Raw genomic sequence first — 17,863 nt, 5'->3', positions numbered from 1 at the left:
TCAGTTGAACATGCCTGAGGTTACTCCTGCCATGTAACTGAAGGAGGAAAAACAAATCAGAATATTTATGAACCTTCCTATGACCACCAAATCTCTTGTAAAGGTTCTACCTATTCCTATTGGAAGGTAGACAGGAAGATATAAAACTGAAAGGAAACAGAATTAAAAGGCAAATTATAGATTAGAAACCAGATATAATAAAATGTGCTGAGGAAGGATGAGATTTATGGAGATGATTTTTCATCACTCTCATGACCTATGTTTAGATTTCTGACAGATACATATGCATTAGCAATATCTCTTCCCACCTTCTCCTTACTTTGGCGTTTCAAGGGATAAAGAGTGACAGGCAGAGGGGGTGATAAGCTGACAAGATAGCACCATGCTTGTGTGTGTGTGTGTGTGTGTGTGTGTGTGTGTGTGTGTGTGCTTGCGCTGGTATTAAAGAGCTGGTGTGTGGAGCATGTTGTTTCATTAGTCCTTAAGAAGCTGAGCAGGGTTCAGGAGTCTGAGAATCAGTTACTGCAGCAAACGGCTCCCACTGTGGCTGTTCTGAGTGTCTACACCCTGTTGCCACCAGGAGCTGCTTGGCTGGGGAACAGGGAAATGGAGAACATGTTTTAGTACACTAAAAAGTACACACACTAAAAACAATCTCAGCCTAAGAATGGATGCTGAAATCTGGGAAACGAAATGGATTCTCCAGACATAGATCTTCCTCCTACATATGAGCCTAAGGTTTAATATATACATATGTTGTTAAGTGTCATCAAATCAGTTCTGACTCTTAGAGACCTTACATAGCATTTCCAAGGAGCACCTGGTGGGCTTGAACCACCAATCTTTTAGTTAGCAGTCCAGTGTTTATCCTACAGCACCACACCAGGATAATATATATGTCATTTTTTAAACAACATATATAAGATACTGGTGTGGCTCTGTGGGTTAATGTGCTGGACTGCAGAGTCAGCTTGAACTACAAAGTTTGCAGTTCAAGCTTACCAACTGCTTGATATACAGGGTCTCTACGAGTCAGAACTGACTTGATGGCACTTAACAACAACAACAACATACATATATTGGAGTCCTAGCGTGGTGCTGTGGAATGATCCACTGGGCCACAATGTTGACTTACCGGAAACAGCCCAACGGCACTTAACAACAACAACACTAAACACATCAGGGAGAAATAAGGCCCCAGGAATTCTTGGAATACAAAATGAAATCATTCACAAATTGAAGCAGCACTGGAGACTCTCACTCATCTGTGGCAAGAAATTTGGGAGACAGCTAGCTACCTGACCAACCGACTGGAAAAAACCCATATTCATGCCAATTCCAAAAAAGGGAGACCAAAAAGAAAGCAGAAATTATTGAGCAATATTATTACTAAGACATGGTAGTAGAATGTTGCTGAAGTTAATTCAAAAACTGTTGTATCAGCACACTGACAGGGAACTAGCAGAAATTCAAACCAGATTCAGGAAACCATGGGGAGTGAGAGATACATTGCTAATGTCAGATGGATCTTGACTGAAAACAGAGAATACCAGAAAGATGTTTACTTGTGCTTTGTTGACTATACACAGTCTTTCGACCGAGAGGATCATGACAAGCTAGGGACAACGTTGCAAGAATGGACACTCCAGAACACTTAATTGTGCTCATGCGGAACCTGCGCATAGACCAAGAGGCAGTCGTTCAAGCAGAACAAGGAGATACTGAATGGTTTAAAATCAGGGAAAATATGCACCGGTGTTGTATTCTCTCACCATGTCTATTCAATAGCTGAGCAAATCATCCATGAACCTGAATTATATGAAGAAGAACATGGCATCAGGATTGGAAGAAGACTCATTAACAACCTGTGATACGCAGATGATACAACCTTGCTTGCTGGAAACAAAAAGGACTTAAAGCAGCAACAACTGACTGATGAAGATCAAGAAGTATAGCCTTCAGTAAAAGATTGTAAAAGAAAACAAAAATCCTCACCACTGGATCCATAAATAATATCATGATAAATAGAGAAAAGATTGAAGTTGTCAAAAACTTCATTTTGCTTGGACTGCAATCAGCACTCACGGAAGCAGCAGTTTCAAAAAACAACAATGATGTTTGCATCAGGCATTAGCTTCTGCACAAGACCTCTATGAAGTGTTCAAGAGTAAAGATGTCAGTCTGAGGACTAAGGTGCGCCTGACCCAAGCCATGGTACTTTCAGTAGTCTCACAATTTATGTGAAAGTTGGACAATGAGTAAGGAAGACTGTGCTGGAGAAGATTTAAAGTACCATGAACTGCCAGAAAAAACAAAAACCAATCTGTGTTGGAATGCTCCTTAGAAGTTAGGATGGTGAGACTTTGTCTCTCATACTTTGGACACGCTATCAGGATGAACCAGTGCCTGGAGAAGGACATTATGCTTGATAAAGTGGGAGGTCAACGGAAGAGAGAAAGACCCCCAATTAGATGGATGGGCACAGTTGCAGCAGCAATGGGCTCAAGTGCAGCAACAATTGTGAGGAAGGTGTAGGACTGAGCAGTGTGTCATTCTATCGTGCATAGGGTCTCAGTGAGTCTGAACCAACATAACAGCGTCTAACACCACCAACAGCAACCACTGTTCCTAAAGTTCGTCATACATGACCTGTGTATGGCTAGTATTGAGTCAGACACTTATTTATCTCATGTCATTTTCATTTAAAGTTTTTGGACATCTCACAGAATAGTAAGGCCTTGAGAGACTGAGCTGAGTTTTCCTATTTCTTTACAGGATACAGCTTGGTGAAATGAAAATACCACTGAATTGATTCAAAGCTTCACCCAGTCCCAAATTTATATGTAATATCAGATGACTCTCCATTCCTATTTGTCTCCAGTTGTTCTGGAAATTCTACGACATGGTAAGTTTAAAATGTTTTATAAGTCACAAAGTCGCATATGAATCTTACCATCACTTCTTATACAACATCAAAAATAATAATAGTAAGTAACCATTTTTGTATGTATTTTCAAGGTACACTGCCAAATGCTTTACCCAATGATTGATTTCTAGATTTTATTTCTATTTTATATTTTTATTATCTTTATGGTTAGATGAGGTCCCATAACTTAACTAAGAAAGATCAGGTTATTGTTGTTGTGAAGTGCCGTCGAGTCAGTTCCGACCCATAGTGACCCTGTATAGGGTTTTCCAGGAGCAGCTGGTGAGCTTGGACCGCCGACCTTGCAGTTCAAATGGCTTTGCAGTCTGGCGCACTAACCACAGCGCCACACCTGGACAACTGGCAAATTGCAATGAAAGGAATCCCCTTATTGATTATTTTTCTTTGCATTTTCTACTGTGTCCAGAACAGTGTGTCCCACATAATGTAAACATTGATTATGTGAGCAAGTCAATTTATAGTGTTCATGTAAGGAAGCAGGACTGTCTTTCCTTCTGTTGACTCTCTAAATATCTTGTTGTAACTGCTTTCAAGTCGGTTCTGACTCATAGCAACCCTGCACAGGGTTTCCAAGGCTGTAAATCTTTGCAGGAGCAGGTGGGTTTGAACCGCTGACCTTGTGGTTTACAGTTTAGTGTTTATCCTATAGAGTCACCATGCTACGTGTCCAGTTACGTTGTTGTTATTAAGTGTCATTGAGTCAGTTCTGACCCAGCAACCCTGTATAAGGTTTCCATTGACCTTACAGTTCAAACTGACTTTACAGTCCAGTGCATTAACCCACAGCACCACACTAGGAATCCAGTTATAATAGGCATTTATTAGCTATGTCCAGTTATAATAAGCTCTTATTATGTATTTAAGTCTGTTGTTTTTGTTAATTGCTATTGAGTCGGTTCCAACTTACAGCAACCTTTTGTAGGGTTTCCAAGGAGTGACTGATGAGTTTGAACTGCTGACCGTGCAGTTCAGACCAACCTTGCAATCTAGTGTATTACCCTTCAGCGCACTTTATCTTAACAACCTTCAGAACTCCTGCAATACTGAACTCTGTGTAATGAGGGAGACTCTGCTTACAGCCAGATGGCATTAACTTTCTTCCTTCAAGCTTTCCACTCTTTGTCACTAGGAGTTAATAAGTCTCTTCCTTAGTGAGTGGTAACTAAAACCTCTCATCTGATTATCTATCTACCTGAGCTTCTTCACATGGGACACCTTGGAGACCAGTGTGCTGGAATGGCAGAGTGATGTCTGCAGCAGCCGTCTGCAACTCTGCAGGACTGGCTACAGTGCATGAGGACCCTGGCGAGCCTTCGCACTGTGTTAGCGCTGTGTGCTCATCGTGAGCATTGCTTCTTAGGGGTGTTCTCCCCTTTACTCCTGCGTACACATTTGTGGTTTCTGCAGCTGTGGCATTAATACAACCCTCAAACTTATTGATCACAATTAGGTGTAAGTGAATACTGTGGTTCCAAAAACAAAAACAAAAACAGTCAAATATGTGATGTTCTTCTTTGCAGACTTTACTGCAAAATTAACACAAACTCAGTTGGCAGACATTGTGTCACTGTGATACCCGCTCCAAAATCAGACCAAACCCACTACTGTCCAATGCATTCCGACTGATATCAGCCCTGTGTGGGGTTTCTGAGGCTGTAAGTCTTTACGAGATAGAAAGCTTCATCCGGTTTAAAAGCAGCTTTGCTGTGCCCTCTAAAGTAACTCCCCCCAAATTCAGACCTTCAGAGGTTACGTTGTACAGATAAGGAATTGGAGGTCCTGCAAGTTGGCAGACCACACAGCTTTTTGGGGCCAAAGTGGATGAGATTCCAGATCTCCTGAGGTTCCATTGCACCCTGTTTTGTTCAAGATCTCACTTAACCCTAACAGTACAATCAAGGTTCCTATTGGGGGGAATCTATCTTAAAAGGCTGATGAGATAGAGATTCACTTTCCAGCAACCCCACAACCAAGCATTGCAGGCGATCCTGCATGGATAACAAGAGACTTCTTGAAATTCTGGTTCTTGTTCTCCTGATATTTTCAATCATCTCTTCATAAGGAAAATTACTTAGAGCTCAAGAACTTGAACTTGAAATCTCTTTACCAGCAAATCACACCACTCTGAGCAAAAGAACATCGGGAACCCTGTGCACCGCACTATTCCACTTGTGTTAAGCTGACCACATTTGCTCATGCATCATTTGCCAGGGAAGTTTGGTCCCCTTCTTGCATTGCTGGCTTCCATGTTGAAACTATCATATGAGATTAAATCAAAGCCAATGACTGGCCTCATGTTTTGCTTGGTCCTTACAACTCTCTGGAAGGGTTCCGGGGTATCACATCAAACTGATGAGCAATGAGCTCTGCTTAGCATGACTCCTTCCACTTTCAGTTCTTGAAAGAATTGTTTGTTTTCATTAAGTCTTTCAGCACCAGCCCTAGAGAGCAGGCAAGGAGCATTTCAAGGTATAGTCACACAGCCAACCAAGCACCTCACCAGCTCTTGTCGTTGTGCCAGAAAGTTCTATTACACCTGAAATTCCCAAGAAGCTCCACTGCTCTCAGAGCGTGGAAAAAGGAGTGAGCAAACCGAAAACACCAGCAGCCAATGAGCCAATGAAGAGGAGGAGGCTGCTGATAAATCTCTCTTTGACACCCTTGGCTGTCACCTTCATCTACACCTGCAGGTGCTGCATCATGCCGGTGTGTTTGATTACATTTTGGGAGCAGTCAGACGGCACTGGCGCCACTGTAAAGGGGTTGGAAATGTCACCATGAGAGGTGGTGTGCTTTCTGTGGAAAGCTGTGATGGATTTAGACCAGTGTATTCTTTGCAATTTTTAAATCAAATGCTAAGAAATCCAGGCATGGGCAGGAGGGAGGGGGGCTAGTAGCCTATGGAAAGAGAAATGGGACCTTATCTGCTTCTCCCGGCTTTTCACTTCTGGCTTTAGAGCCATCCTCTCTGTTCTGCTCCACAGGTTTCTGTTTTAAATCAGCACTAAATGAAATAGAATTAAAATGCAATGAAGTAGCCTTTAGGTAACTCTGTTTTGCATTTAAATCCTCAAAAACATTACATTTCCAAGTTTTGAACACTTTCCGATTTAAAGTATAATTTGAGTTAGAGGGTAAGAGTGATTTGTACAGCTCCTTTTCAAGACAGATGAAAGGATTGCTAAATTTAACAAGAAAGAATGTGGGGGTCAGGGGTTTGCCAGGGATGTAGAGAGAAGAGCCAGCTGGCCCCTTGCCATATGTGGAGGGGGAAGGATTGGGAGGATGGCTGAGACCTTTCTTAGGGTTGAAGAAGTTTTACAATATAGCTGTAAACTTTAGACTTTGCACTGGACTGCAAAATCAGTTTGAATGTCAAGGTCAGCAGTTCAAGCTCACCAATCACTCCTCTGAAACCTTATACAGGGTTGCTATGGGTCAGAACTAACTCTATGGCACGTAACAACAACAGTAACAACTCTTTGATATGTGGTCACAAGACCATATCCAATTAGATAGGGAGAACCAGATGCCTTCTCTTGTTAAGTTATTGTTAAGTGCCATCAAGACGGTTCTGACCCGTAGCGATCCTGTATAGGGTTTCCAAGGAGCAGCTGGCGAGCTTGAATCACCGACCTTGCAGTTCAAAGCAACTTTGCAGTCCAGAGCATTAACTCACAGAGCCACACCAGGACTCCTTAGAGCCTGAGAAATCACCAACTCCAGTTGCCTTTTCTACCCCTCTAACCATCTATACTGAAGCTCAGAAAGGTTGGGGAACGTGTCCATGATTGTACTGTTAGCTAGCTGCAGACTGGCTGGCTACTAGCAGCCAGCCCCTTTGTAGACTCTCCATTCTCTCCCACTGACTAGCACAATGTTCAAGACTCCAAATTAAAAAGTCAGAGCCACTAGGAGAACTACAAGAACCTCAGAAATGAAGACTATTCATTTCAGCTGAGAAAAGGAAGGCTCTTGATGCCACCTGCGGTACTCTTATGTGAAATGGGTCATAAAGTCAGATGTAGAAGCATCCCTTGAAGTAATCCATCTTTTTGATGATGCAAATTTCTTTATATAAGGTGAAGAGAACCTTCTTCCATGCACATAGATACAATATTGGTTATAAGCCATATAAAACTCTTATGAGAAGAATCTTCAAATATCAAAAGAACCTTGAAGAGAAACAGAGACCCCTGCTGTAATTGCTTGATAATTTTAATTACTGAGCAATTAAATCTAACATCTGTGAGCAGGTAAATCATTTGGGCTTCTTTCTCCACGAACAGTTACAGATTTCATAAGGGAAATCCATTCTATGTCCTCTGCATTTAGAAAACAGACCTTCTGGGACATTCCATACAGCAGGAATGTCAACTGAAAGACAAGTCAATGATGTCCTACAAATGCAGTTTCAGATCTAAAATGTCTAGCTTAGCTAAGTGTCAACTTTAATGAGAATACATGAAAAACAAAACTTATACTCAGAAGAAAAATAGGTAAAAGACATGAAAGATAAGAAAAGGATGAAAAACTACAAATGATGAAGGCATCAAAATGTTTGATTTCACATCATGTAATAAAAATATTTTTTGATGTAACTAAAAAGGAAAAAAAAAAACCACTTTAAATCATAATTCCTGATCTTCTCAACATTTTGATTTAGTTTTAGTGGAAGTTAACATATTTTTCAGAGTAATTTGAAATTGCATGTGCCTTTAAATGTTCATACTCTTTAACTCAGTGATTTCATCATTTATAACAATTCACTGTGAAATAACAAATGTGCACAAAGATGAATATATAAGAATCTTATTGATATTGGTATTTAAAACAGTACACTAATTGTCCAATGACAGACAATAAACTAAATGTTTAACAAGAGGCAGTTGTTTAAGTAAACTATGGTCAATTATACTATGCTGTTATCCTTGTTAGGTGCCGTCGAGTTGGTTTCGTTCAACTCATAGTGACCTTATGCACAGCAGAATGAAACACTGCCCAATCCCGGGCCAACCTCACTATTGTTGCCACGCTTGAGCCCGTTGATGCTGCCACTTGGCCAGTCCATCTCGTTGGGGATCTTCCTCTTTTCTCTGACCCTCCACCTTACCAAACATGATATTCTTTTGCAGCGACTGGTCCCTCCTGACAATATGTCCCAAGTATGAGAGACCAAGTTTGGCCATCCTGGCCTCCAAGGAGCACTCTGGCTGCACTTCTTGCGAAACAGATCTATTGATTCTTTTGGCAGCCCGTGGCACTTTCAATATTCTCCTCCAACACCATAAAAGAATTGATATACTATGTTAAGCAACCATTAAAGAATCTATTCACAAGAGCTGCCTTTCATTGTGACTTAACTTTGTGATTGGAACTTGTTCTGACTATCTGTTGCTGAACGCAATGGCTTAAAACCTCTACTGTATTCTATTTCTAAGGGTTTTGTGGATTGCATTCAAGAATGGGATAGTCAGGAATACTCATCTCTGCTTCATGAATGCATCCTAAATTGGAACGACTCAAAAGTGCAGGCACTGAAACATCTAGGGTTGGAAGGACATCTATCTGTATGTATTCTCAACGTGTCTTCAAACAGTCCTCCTGGCATGTGCATTTCAGGGATCTCTGACTTCTTAAAGAAAGTCTTAGGACTCCAAAAGTATGTATTCCAAAACTACCTTAGTATGACCTGTGAAACCTCTTATGCCCTAGCACCTCAGAATGCCAATTTTACAGTATTCTTTTGGAAAGAAAGCCACTAAGGCCAGTTCAGACTCAAAGGAAAGGGAGTTGGACTTGTTCATAAGGGAAAAGCAAGGGTGCGTTGCAGAAGAGTATATGGGAAGCAGATACTGTTGTGATCACCCTGGGAGGCGACAATCTGTCACAGCACTGCTCTAATTATTTTTAAAATGTTGTTGTTAGGTGCCTTTGAGTATGTACAAACTCATAGTGACCTTATGCACAGCAGAATGAAGCACTGCCCGGTCCTGGGCCAACCTCACAATCTTTGCAACGTTTGAGCCCATTGCTGCTGCCACTGTGCTAATCCATCTCATTGGGGATCTTCCTTTTTTTCCCCCACCCTCCACTATACCAAGTACGATATCCTTCTCCAGAGCTCCTGATAATATGTCCCAAGTCTGAGAGACGAAGGCTGGCCATCTTGGCTTCTAACGAGCATTCTAGTTGTACTTCATCCAAGGCAGATTTGTTTGTTCTTTTGGCCATCCATGGGACTTCATTTTAGCCTCTCAACAATCCTGAAAAGGAAACATTACTCTCACCATCTTCCAAGTAATTGAGGCTCAGAAAGTTTTTTCAAAAAACTTACAAATGATCTACAGATAAATGGGAGAAAGTTATGCAGGAATAAAGTTGTAGAGAAGTATGTTAAATTATGGGAAGAAGTGTCATGATACATTAGAAAGAAAAGAAAAAAATAGAACTCTATATAGAATATAATTCTCATTCCAGTAATACTTATGTATTTTAAACCCAGAAGAAACTAGAATATTACCCTGGATACAGCAATTAAGGGTAATTTTTAAAATGTATACTTTTGCTATTTTTCCAAATTTCTGCAATAAATATATATTAAACTTATAACCAGGAGTCCTGGTCTAGACTCAGACAATGACACAGACCTTAGCATTATCAGGCTGAGAATTGAAAGTAACCACAATGAATATGTTAATGATTCTAATGGGAAAGTGAACACTATGCAAGGATCGACAGTAATATAAGCAAGAGCTGGAAACTCTAACAACCAAAAGAAAACGCTAGGACTCAAAGACACTGTCATGGGAAGGCAGAATGTTTTCCATGGGCTCATCAGTAGAAACAACGCAGGTGAAGAAACAATCGGTATTCTTAAAGATAAGTCAGTAAGAACTTTCCAAACTAAGATGCAAAGAGCTAAAAGTGACAACAAGAACAAGACAATTTAAAAGCTATGAAACAGTCTTAAAAGACGTAACATATATCAATTGTAATATGAAAAGGAAAATAAAAAGTGAAGGGAACAGAAGAACTATTTGAAGCAGTAATGGGCCAAGAACACTGCAGAATTAATGACAGACAAACACCACAGGCAGCTAGGAAACTCTATACCCAAAACTCTATACCTAGGCATATCATATTCAAAGTGCAGAATTTCAAAGGCAAGAAGAAAATAGTGTCAAAGATAAAGGAAAGAAGAAAAAAGAAACATAAAGACAAGTAAGAAGAAGTTCAGCAGACTTCTTGTGCAAAACCATACAAGCAAGAAGAGAATGGAGTGATGTATTTAAAGTGAAAAGAAGAAAAGAAAGAAAGAGACTACCAACCTAGACTACCATAGTCAACAAAATGAAGGAAAAATAAGGAGTTTCTCGGGCCAACAAAACTGAGGGAGTCTTGTCTTGCAAGAAATGTTAGCTCAAATCTACAAGAAGAAAGAAAGAACATTAGCGAAAGATTAAATGATGGTAAAATGCTGATCTAGAGCGCCAAGGTTATGGTTTTGTCAGAAATAGTAATAATACTGTATCACTTTCTACTTTATACTGCATGCTTATAACATATGGGTAAGTGAACTGAATCACAATGATGTCAGTAGGGGCAGGAGGGAGGAACTGGAAATGTTCTGTTACACCTGTACTATGCCTGGTATGGCACTGTAGGATCAACACTAGACTGCGACCACAAGGTGGTCAGTTCAAACCTACCAACTGCTCCTCAGAAACCCTCTACAGGGTCGTTATAAATCAGAACAGCACTTAACAACAACAACATGCATGAAGTGATATAGTGTTATTTGTAGGTGGAATTAGATTAGTTAAATTTATATTGCAAACGTTAGGGCAAACACCAGAAAAAGAAGTTCAACCTAACTCTACAGCACTTAACAACAATAACAAATGACTAAATGTAATGTGATATCCTGGATGGGAGTCTGGAACAGAAAAGGGGGTCTAGGTAAAAACTAAGGAACTCTAAATAAACTATGGAATTTAGCTGATAACAATATATTAATATTAGTTCATTAATTGTAAGATATGTACTACTGGTGTGGCGCTGTAGGTTAATGTGCCACATCAAGCTCACCAGCTGCTCCTCAGAAATCCTATACAGGGTCACTATGGGTCGGAGCCAACTCGACGGCACTTAGCAACAACAACAACAATGTAAGATACTAATTACAAGGAACACTAATTATATGAGAACTCTCTGTCCTATCTACCTAGTAATTCTGTAAACTTACAATTTTTCTAAAATAAAATATTTATTAGCAAAACTAAAAAATCATGATTATCCATTTTAACGAATGCCCAGGTAGCATGGTTAATAAGCATCTAATTCACTATCCAGTTTCATATTTGATTCAAAAATTTTTATGGGAGCCATATGCAAGCTGGAAGAAGTACGCTTCATAAAGGCCACAAGAAACTTAACCTACTAGGATACTTGGGGAGAGAAAACCCATTCTAACTTCTGAGTCCTGATTTATATGTGATCAGTAATCAATCAGATTATTGATTACTTTCTGTGGGGTCCACTCTTGTCCATGGGAAACATACCTTCATTTACAACCATTGGTAGAAGCTGCCTCATTCCCACTGTAGCCTCCTCTTCCTGCTCAGCCATTACAATCATTTCATGAAAGCTTGGAAATACCACAGACACTGCAACAAACCATTCTTGCTCCTTCTCCCCCACACCTCTACAGTTTGATTTAGTACCATACCTGAACTGCCTCATTATTTCAGGTTAGCCAAAAAGAACTTAGTACTGAAACCACATTAAGTCTTAATTCAGTGTATTTTATTAAACAGGGAAAGGGAATTACTAGATACTTATCCACATCTTAATAGACTAACTACACTAAACAACTTCTGTGAATCGAAAAACTGACCCTCCCATCTTGCTTTTTCCACAACAGGATCTGAACATGGAAAAAATTAGGTGTTAGTGTAGGTGCCATTGATTCGGTTCTAACTCCTAGCAACCACACGCATAACATAAGAAAACGCTGTCCAGTCCTCCGTCATCCTCACAACCACTGTAACGCTGGATCCCATGGCTGCTGCCATTGTGACAATCCATCTGGTTGGGGGTCTTCCTTTTTGTCTCGGATCCTCCACTTTACCAAGCATGATGTTCAGGGACTGGTTCCTCCTTATAATATGTCCAAACTATGAAAGATGAAGTCTGGTCATCCTGGCTTTTAAGGAGCATTCTGGTTGCACATCTTTCAACACAGATTGGTTTGTACTTCTGGCAGTCCATGGTACTTTTTTTTTTTTTATGTTTTTTTGTGAATTATATGATAGTTTACATGGGAGAACATTAGCTTTACATTCATCCTATCGTATATCGTTTCATTGCCATGGTTACAATCCCCTCCATGCATCATCAACCAACCAAAGGGTATACAATACAAGCCTGCCCCCCCTCCATTCCCTCCACACCCCCTACCCCCGGTCAGCAGCACACAGCCCCGCTCCCTCTCTGGGTCTAAAGTCCCTAGCTGCTCCATCTCTCCACGTCATCATCTCTACCTCCATCTCAGGCATCAGTTCATGGTACTTTTAATATTCTTCTTTAAACCACAACTCAAATGCATCAATTCTTCTACAGTCTTCTTTATTCGTTGTCCAACTTTGACATGTATATGAAGTTACTGAAAACACCATGGCCTGGGTCAGGCACATCTTAGTCCTCGAACTGATATCTTTGCTCTTAAATACATCAAGATCATTTGTTTTATTGGCTGCTACTTCCATGAGAGTTGATTGTGGATCCAAGCAAAATGTCTTTGACAACGTCAATCTTTTCTCCATTTGTCATGATGTTATTTATTGGTCCAATGGTGAAGATTTTTGTTTTCTTTACATTGAGGTGCAACCCAGACAGAAGACTGTGGTCTTTTATCTTCATCAGTAGATATTTTAAGTCCTCTTCACTTTCAGCAAGCAAGGTTGTATCATCTGCATGTTGCAAGTTGTTAACGAGTCTTCCTCCAATCCTGATGACACGTTCTTCTTCCTATAATCCAGATTCTGGAATTATTTGTTCAATATAAAGTTTGAGTAAGTATGGTGAAAAAAATAAACATGTAACATTTATAGAGTATTATTATGTCATAACAGCCCTGGTGGTGCAGTGGTTAAGCACTTGATTGCCAACCAAAAGGTCGATGTTCCAACCCTACCAGCCACACCTAGAGAGAAAGATGTGGCAGTCAGCTTCCATAAAGATTCAAAATTAATAAAATCCATTGCTATTAAATCCATTCTCACTCATAGCAACCCTACAGGACAGAGTCTGGAAAACCAATGGGGCAATTCTACTCGGTCTATAGGGTTTCTATGAGTTAAACTCTACTCAGAAGCAATGGGTGTGTTATCTTTTGTTCTGCTTTTATTATATGATGCATACTAAGTGCTTTGTTTTATTTGATTTGTAATAAGCATACATTGGATCCAGTAGTATATAAGCAAATGAAACAATTTGTTTTTTTACCGCCCATAACTGCTAGTTGTACTTCCCATTACGAAAAGTCCTGGCGTGGTGCTGTGGGATAAGCACTGGACTGCAAACCACAAGGTTGGTGGTTCAAACCCACCAGATGTTCCTCAGAAACCCTCTCAGGATCCCTACAAACTGACTCAACAGCACTTAACAACAACAATCTAATTACCATCTTTGGTAATACATCAGTCAAATAGTACTTTTCAATTAACATTCAAGTATTAGCAAACATACTATCTATGAGATATTGAAAAGTTCAGTCCATTCTTGTGTTAAAGTGTCAATCTCTTAACCAATTTGCAATTTCTCCCCCTACTAAAGCTCAGGTCTTTCTGCTCTGCCAACAGGAGCAACTTGTATCGTATAAGACTATACCTTTTCCCTCTAATCCTCTTTCCTCTGAGCTTAACTCTGGAGGTCCCAGAGAAAGCAGACAGCAAGTAGAGAGAAGAAACTAAGTAAGCCCAGCTATGTCCTAACTTCCAACTGCCCATAGTGGGTGTCTAAGCATCTGTCCAGACTGAACTAAAAGGGGAAGAGAGAAGTTTTGCATTGGGCAGTGCTTGAAGTTTTGACATAAGACTGAAACTGAAATTTTAATGTGTAAAATTAAATCCTTAGTGACCATGAAAGGAGTGGAATCTGCTCAAAGTGTTGTTAACAAACAGGAGAGAGAAATTCCACGTAGTATAGTTGAAAAACAATCATAGGGGAAAAAATAAAGCAAGCTTCCTCATGATTTATTTCCACTAAGGGCAGTCTGGTAGCATAGTGGTTACGAATCAGGCTGCTAATCTCAAGGTCAGCAGTTCGAAACTACCAGCTGTTCCATGGGAGAAAGATGAGGCTTTCTGCTCCAGTAAAGATTTACAGCCTCAGAAACCCTGTACAGGGTCGTTATGAGTCGGAACCGACTCCACAGTACATAACAACAAGGGCAGACTGGAGTCCTGGTGTAGCACTGTAGGATAAGCACTGGAATGCAAGGTCAGTTTGAACCAAAGGCTGGTGGTTCAAACCTACCACCCGCTCCTTGGAAACCCTATACAAGATTACTATGAGTAGAAACCCACTCAGTGGCATTTAACAACAACAAACTAAGACAGTTTGTTCCATAAACTAATGACATACTAATTTATACTCAAAACAGTCTTGTGAGGTGATGTGGTAAGATAAAATTTCTGAAACTATTCTTTAAGAAATAAACTGTTTTAAATGTATATGTATTTATCTTCCACATCAAAATAAACCCATTTTGTACTTACTATGACCTGTATTGGAGTCCTGGTGTGGCACTATAGGATAAGCACTGCAAGGTTGGTGGTCCAATCCCACCAGTCACTTCTTTGAAACCCTGTACAGCTTTCCTCTCCGTCAAAACCAACTTGACTGCACTTACCAACAGTGCCTTACCACTTTTTTTTTTTGGACTAGGCCTCCCTTCTCATAGCTACTTATTGAGGTAAAAGTCAAAATATCATAATTCCAGCATGGGAAGTATTTTGGCAAAGGAGAATTTTCTAGCTCTTAATAAAAACAGAAATGAATCCCTTGCCACTGAGTTGCTTCTAATTTGCAGTGAAGCCATGTGTTGCAGAGCGGACGTCTCCACAGGGTTTCTGAGCTATATCTTTATGGAAGCAGATTACCACGGCTTTCTGTCTTTCTCTGGATGGATTCAAACCATCAACCTTTTTTCAGGTTAGCAACTGATCACAAACCACTTGTATCATCCAGATTGCTCTTGCTCTTATAAGGCACCTGACAAGCAATCAGTCAGTCTTAATGTAGTAGGGTCAAGTTGGAAGGATTACTTGAACACTTTACATTCATCATCCTATAAATTGCCAACTTCTGGCAAAAAGAAGACGTTTTCGATTTTAGTTGCTATATAGATCCAGGAAAGTTCCAGGAACTAAGGCAGGTACCAAGAACCAAGTGCTATTATAACACCCAAAAATATGGAAATGACTATTAAGTTGGGTAGAACCTAAAAAGTCTAGATTTTCTTGAAGACACTGTTAGTAGAAACATGAACGTTAAAGATGAATCTGGTGATATTTCAGAAGGAAGATAAGAGTACAATATATTTTCTATTGCTTTCCTTATATGTGCCATCATGAACAGAATTATAAATGTTAAAGACATCACTGGTAGGAGCTCAGAAAGATGGAAGGAACACATTATTAAAAACTGTAGGAAAAACAATCCTCATTATATAGAGGCATAAAGTTGAATGAATTGTATGCTACAGTTGTGTGAAAGTAGAATTTGTAAGCAATGAAGTTTTTTCGCTGAGGAAATTTCCCAGGAAAGTGTTAAAGGTGCAATTTGGTTTCTCCTTGCTGCTTATAATAGAATGCAAGAGGAAAGAGGTAAGTTGAGGAAGGAACTCTTAAACAAAAAAGGAGCACTTTATTTGGAAGGTTATTGGCCTACCCATACTGTAAACAATCCTAAAATTAGACTATTCACGTTTAAGAAAGTATAATCTAGACAGAAGACCAAGGTGGAGGGTCAGAGAAAAAGAGGAAGACCCCCAATGAGATGGATTGGCCAAGTGGCAGCATCGATGGACTCAAGTGTGGCAGCAGTAATGATGTAGGCCCAGGATTGGGCAGTGTTGCATTCTGCTGTGCATACGGTCGCTACGAGTTGGTACCGACTCGATGGCACCTAACAACAACAATAAGCATTTCAAGCTGAATATCACTAGGACTAAGGTGAGCCTGACCCAAGCCATGGTATTTTCAATAACCTCATATGCATGCGAAAACTGGACAGTGAATAAGGAAGACCATAGAAGAATTGATGCTTTTGAGTTATGGTGTTGGAGGAGAACATTGAAAGTGCCATGGACTTCCAAAAGAACCAACAGATCTGTGTTGGAAGAAGTGCAGCCAGAGTGTTCCTTGGAGGCCAGGATGGCCAAACTTGGTCTTTCATACTTCGGACATATTATCAGGAGGGACCAGTTGCTGGAGAAGGAGATCATGTTTGGTAAGGTAGAGGGTCAGAGAAAAAGAGGAAGACCCCCAAGCGAGATGGATTGGCCAAGTGGCAGCATCAATGGGCTCAAGCATGGCAACAGTCATGAGGTTGGCTTAGGATGGATCACACTCAGAGTCAGATAATTTATAGAAGATTTGGGATTTCTGAGCTGATAATATTTAAATCAGGTTTTGGATTTGGAGTTGATGCTGCTATTGGTTAAGATTTGGGGGATGTTAGAACGGACAGCACAGTGGTTCAAAGTATGGTTGCTAACCAAAAACTTTCTGGAAGAAAGTTGTAAAAGTCTGCTTCCATAAATGTTAGTCTTGGAAACCCTGTCCTATTCAGTTGTTCTGAGTTGAAATTTACTCAATGGCAATGATTGGTTTTGATCTGTCAGGATGGAGTGAACGTATTTTGCGAATGGGATGAATGTAAATTTTGTAGTTGTCAATTGAACTATATACATATATAGTTGTTGTTAAGTACCATCAAGTCAGTTCCAACTCATAGCAATCCTGTATAGGGTTTCCAAGGAGCAGCTGGTGTTTTGAACCACTGACCTTGTTGCTCAAACTGACCTTGCAGTCCGGTGCTTTATCCCACAGCACCATAGCAGGACTGCTATTTTGGGACTTTTCCTATACACAAAAAAATCCCAACGCCTCAGCAATAAAATGATTGGAATTAATTGAAAAGATTCAGCAAAGTGGCAAGGAACAAGGTCAACATACAAAAATCAGATTATATCAGCAAAGAGAACACTGAAAAGAAAACAGGAAAATAATACCATTTAAAATATCCACCCAAAAGATGAACTACTTAGGAATAATTCTAACCAGAGGGTTTTTTTGTTGTGTTGTGTTTTGTTTTAAAAAGAACTTTAAAAAGAAAATTATCAAACACTACTACAAGAAGCCAAAAGAGACCTATATACAAAAATAAGTCAAAAACTATTGTTATAATTTTATACAAGCTTTTATTAAATAAAAATATTAAAATATGAAGTGGTTGTTTTTTGTCATATCCTTTATTTAGGGCAATACTCTTCTAAAGGTGGTGTTTTCATCTCTCTAACCCATTGTGGTGGGGTGCTGTGGGATAAGCCATGGACTACAAGTTGTTCTGAATTACAAGGTCAACAGTTCAAATCCAAAAAACCCTCCACAGGATTGATAGAGTCAGAACTGACTTGACTGCACTTAACAACAGCAACCTGTCCCTGAAGAACTCCTCATTCTTCAGTTCACCCCACATCAAAGTGACAGTTTGGGCATCCTACAGAAAGTCTAGTCTGAAGGAACAGGATCAGAGCTGTAGGGTAGATAGAGTTGTCGTTGTTAGGTGCCATCAAGTCGGTACTGACGATTAGCGACCCTATGCACAACAGAACAAAACACTGCC

The sequence above is a fragment of the Chrysochloris asiatica genome, unplaced genomic scaffold (assembly GCF_000296735.1).
Source record: "Chrysochloris asiatica unplaced genomic scaffold, ChrAsi1.0 scaffold00005, whole genome shotgun sequence".
Classification (NCBI taxonomy): domain Eukaryota; kingdom Metazoa; phylum Chordata; class Mammalia; order Afrosoricida; family Chrysochloridae; genus Chrysochloris; species Chrysochloris asiatica.
Note: the sequence above shows the minus strand (reverse complement) of the source record.